This window comes from Triticum dicoccoides, chromosome 3A, assembly GCF_002162155.2.
Source record: "Triticum dicoccoides isolate Atlit2015 ecotype Zavitan chromosome 3A, WEW_v2.0, whole genome shotgun sequence".
Taxonomy (NCBI): domain Eukaryota; kingdom Viridiplantae; phylum Streptophyta; class Magnoliopsida; order Poales; family Poaceae; genus Triticum; species Triticum dicoccoides.
Window position 1 is genome coordinate 384,316,689 of NC_041384.1, and position 5,244 is coordinate 384,321,932.

Below are 5,244 nucleotides of genomic sequence, written 5' to 3' on the forward strand. Positions count from 1 at the left end.
CGAACATAGATATATAACAAGCATGGGTTCATATCATAGTTTTTACAACCCGAACACATCTAATCAAATATTACATCCTTCGAACATTGGTCCTCTACTATTCGGGCCCCTTCTAGGACGTCATCGAAGTACCTCTCCGGCTTCCGATGATCATCGCTTTTAGGCGGGCCTGCGGTCGCCACTTTGGTGGCCTTCATCTTCGCCCATTGCATCTTGACGAGGGTGAAGGCCACCCAGACACCCTCTATGCGGACCAAACGCTTTATAGCATTAATTAGAGGCCACGCGTCGACGAGCCACTTTACCAAACCAAAATAGTTGCTGGGAATTGGTTCGGCCGGCCAGAGCTAGACTATTAGATCCTTCATGGCCAAGTCTGCCACCCTATGCAGCTCCAACAGCTGCTTCAGCTGGTTGTTCAGAGGTGTCGGGTGTTCCCGTGCGAGATATTGCGACCAGAATAGCTTCTCGGTCAGCTTCCCCTCCTGGTTTCGCAAGAACTACACGACATTGGCGACACTCTTCGTAAGATCTGCAAACGGGCCTAGAGAAATCCATATTTGGGTGAGCAAAGCATACCTCTAGCCTCCAAAAATACTCTTCAAAAGAATGGCCTTACCAGCCGCTATCTGCCTCGCCTGATGGGTCTCCTTGCGAGCACTACGGGACTCGACCCGCACTTCTTTGGCATATTGAAGTGCCTTGGCAAGCTCAGACACTTGGGCCAAAGTCTTCTCCTCCAAAGTCTCGCATTTGCTCATCGCATCCTTCAGCTCCTGCTCGACTTCGGCCACCCGAGCTTCGTGTTGGCGGCGGGCAGCTTGCTCAGTTTTCAGTTCTGCAGCCGCTTTGTCAGCGGCTGCCTTGTTGGCCTCGACCTCCTTTTTGGCCTGGGCAAGGGCGCCTTTGAGGGTCTCGACCTCGGCTGCATCAACTACGCTCACAAATCCAAAACAGTCTATGAGTTAACCTCTCAATATCCATATCACTTCTGATATACAACTAAGTTATTAACATTATACGCATACCTTGCGTCTCATCGAACCGCTTGTTAACACGGTCGATTTCTTCATCAGCCACCTGAAGCTTCCGATTGAGTTCGGAAACTTCTGCGGCCTGGGCGGTTGCCGCCAACAGGGAAGCCTGTTAGAATAATAGAGCAGCATGTTAGCTCTCCCGAATACTATGTGGATCCTTTGTCCGGTCTATTTTAAAAACCGGATAGAGCCTCAGGGGCTATTGTCTGTGCACATGTATATTCCTCTATATGAAAAGTTCTTAGAACATTACGTCGCATACCTCAAAGCCTGTCAGTAGGCTGGTAAAGGCTTCATTTAGTCCGCTCTTGGCAGACTGAATCTTCTCCACCACCACACCCATCAGGGTGCGGTGCTCCGCTATGATGGAAGCACGTTGTAGTGCTTCCTCCAGAGCGTTGGGCGCCTCCAGATTAGTGGAGGTCTCCGATGGAGCCGATGCTCCTCCCCCTCTTTCAAAGGGGGCTGCTCGCCTGATCCCGGAGTCGTGTTGGTCTTTGGGATGGTGTTCGGCTGGGCCTCGGATTGTTGGGGCTCCCCGCCGTCGGTTGTCATAGGGGCTGTCCCCCCTAGGTCTTCGGCGACCGAGGTATTAACCTCGGATGCCTTCTCGATGGCCTCGCTCGCCCCCCTCGGCTTGGAGAGGTCCTTCGGGACGACACTTCAGCATCCTCCATAGTGATAGGTGAGGGGCTCGCGGCAGCGTGTCACTCTCTGCCATTTCGGGTGGCAGAGAGTTCCCCTCCAATAGTAGTTTGCGGGAGGCCCAGAGTTGGCAGGGAAGGATCCGGCGGAAGAGCATCACCTGAATCACGTTTGTGATACTAGTGTTCGAACCCAACACGTTGGAGATGCATTTCTGCAGCATCTGCACCTCCAGTTGGGACCCCCAATCAAGGCCCTTGGCGGTCCATGAGGTAAGTCTTGTGGGGGCTCTGGATCTGAAATCAGGCGTGACCGCCCACTTGGCGTCGCAGGGTTCTGTGATGTAGAACCACTCCTTCTGCCACACCTTGACAGTCTCAACAAAGGCCCCTTTGGGCCAGACGGCATTGGGAAGCTTGCTTACCATGGGCCAGCCACAGTCCACAGGATGTCCGTCGACCACCTTCAGCTTCAGACTGAAAACCTTGAGCCATAAGCCAAAGTGTGGCAGGATGCGGAGAAGAGCCTCGCACACAACGATGAACACCAATATGTGGAGGAAGGAATTCGGGGCTAGATCGTGGAAATCTAGCCCGTAGTAAAAACATTAGACCTCTGTGAAGGGGTGGACGGGAAACCCTAGCCCTCGGAGGAAATGGGGGATGAACACGACCCTCTCGCCCAGCTCCAGAGTAGGGATGACATGATTTTTGTTAGGGAGCCTGTGCGCGATATCCGCTGACAAATAGCCTGTGCTCTGGAGCTCATGGATGTCCTTAGCGGTGACGGAGGAGGTCTCCCACTTTCCCTTGGAACCGGATCCAGCCATTGTTGGGGAGGGTGGCAGTGGTTGGAAAAACCAGAGTTGTTTGGCGCTGGAGCTCGAAGACGGGAAGATAGAAGCTAGAGGAAGGCGTGGGAAAAAAGAGAAGGGATTTTCACACTCTTATAGGCAGCAAAAATATCAAACGCCCCCCTCTCAAGCTGTAAACCTCGCTTGTTCCCAACGAGATCATGCGTTAAGGCACGGTTGGGATACCCAAACCATATTGATGAAAATCCCGTAATGGGCGGGCACGATATCTGTTTTGACAAGACGTTCCAATAGAGGCTAAGCCTCAAAACGCTAAACGGGAAGCATGAAAACGGTTCAAAACTTCATCGAAAAAGTTGTCAGTAAAAGAAATTGTTCCTGTTTTGCCTTCATGGCTAAGGGTTGTATTTATTATGCAGAGTCGGACACAACTTCTTTATGCAGGAAGCTGACTTAAAATATTCAGGAGGAGGAACCCGCCTTGCAATTCCGAAGATAATCTGCGTGCCGAACACATCGTCATCGAAGACTGGTTCAGGGGCTACTGAGGGAGTCCTCGATTAGGGGGTCCGAGGGTGTCCGGACTATTTAATATGGGCCGGACTGATGGGTCGTAAGGATAAAGCAGAAGACTATCCCCCATGTCCGGATAGGACTCCTATATGCGTGGATGGCAAGTTTTGTGTCTGGATCTGTCGTTACCTTCCCTGCAAACTAACTCTGTACAACCCTAGGTCCGTCCGGTGTATATATAAATCGGAGGGTATAATCTGTAGAGGCTATCAGAATAATCATAGGCTAGACATCTAGGGTTTAGCCATTACGATCTCGAGGTAGATCAATTCTTGTAACCCGTATACTCCTAGAATATAATCAAGCAGGACATAGGGTTTTACCTCCTTTAAGAGGGCCCGAACCTGGGTAAAACATTGTGTCCCTTGCGTCCCTTGTTACCATTGATCGTCAGATACACAGCTTGGGACCTCCTACCCGAGATCTGCCAATTTTGCACCGGCAGAGGCTTCTCCAATTACTTAATGCTTTGCCTGATCATCCTCTCAAGAAAAATGAAATACTTGATATCTTTTATAATGGAGTAACTGATGCTTCCAGAGACCACCTGGATAGTTGTGTTGGTTGTGTTTTTAGGGAAAGGACTATTGAGCAAGCTGAATTGCTATTGAATAATATATTGAGTAATGATAATGATTGGACACTTCCTGAACCAACTCCTAAGACAACTCCGAAGAAAACGGGTATTTTGTTTCTCAGTCCTGAAGATATGCAAGAGGCAAAGAAATCTATGAAAGAGAAAGGTATTAAAGCTGAAGATGTTAAGAATCTACCACCTATTGAAGAAATACATGGTCTTGATAACCCGACACGGGTAGTAGAGGTAAACTCTCTCCGTAGATTTGATGAAGGTGATATTCCTCATAATAATTCTGCTAGTCAATGCTTGGATGAGTTTGATAATTTTACTGTTAAACAAGAAAATTTCAATGCTTATGTTGGTACACAATTGAAATGTAATGCTTACATGCTTGACCACTTGAGTGATTATATGAGTAGAATTGTTAATGATCTTAAGCTTATTAGTAAACATGCTTCCATGGTTACGACTCAAGTAGAACAAGTACTTAAGGCTTCGGATGATTTGCTTAATGAGTTGAATAGTAAGAATAATGATAATGATGTTAGGGTTATGACTAGAGGTGGTATAATGACCTATGAACCTTTGTATCCCGAGGGCCATCCTAAGAGAGTTGAGCAAGATTCTTAGAGAATTAATACTGATGCACCTAGTCCTTCTAATAAAAAAACTAATAGGACTTTGCATGCTAGTGAACCTGATACACCTGAGAATCCCAATGATATTTCTATTTCTGATGCTGAGAGACAATCTAGTAATGAACATGAACCTAGTGCTAATGTTAATGATGATGTTCATGTTGATGCTCAACCTAGTAATAATAATAATGTAGAGATTGAACCTGTTGTTGACCTTGATAACCCACAATCAAAGAATCAACGTTATGATAAGAGAGACTTTGTTTCTAGGAAGCATGGTAAAGAAAGAGAACCATGGCTTCAGAAACCCATGCCCTTTCCTCCTAAGTCATCCAAGAAAAAGGATGATGAGGATTTTGAGCACTTTTCTGAAATGATTAACCTATCTTTTTGCGTATGTGTTTGACTGATATGCTTAAAATGCCTCCTTATGCTAAATATATGAAAGATATTGTTACTCATAAAAGAAAGATACTGAAGCTGAAATTTCCACCATGCTTGCTAATTATACTTTTAAGTGTGGAATACCAAAGAAACTTGGAGATCCAGGAGTACCAACTATACCATGCTCCATTAAAATAAACTATGTTAAAACTGCTTTATGTGATCTTGGAGACGATGTTAGTGTTATGCCTTTCTATTTGTATCATAGACTTGAATTGAATAAGCTGACACCTACTGAAATTTCTTTGCAAATGGCTGATAAATCAATTGTTATGCCTATCGGTATTTGTGAGGATGTGCCTGTTGTGGTTGCAAACATTACTATTTTAACGGACTTTTTTATTCTTGATATTCCCGTGGATGACGGTATGTCGATCATACTTGGTAGACCCTTTTTGAATACTGCAGGGGCTGTTATTGATTGCAACAAAGGCAATGTCACTTTTCATATTAATGGTAATGAGCATATGGTGCACTTTTCAAAGAAACAACCTCAAGTTCATAGTATGAATT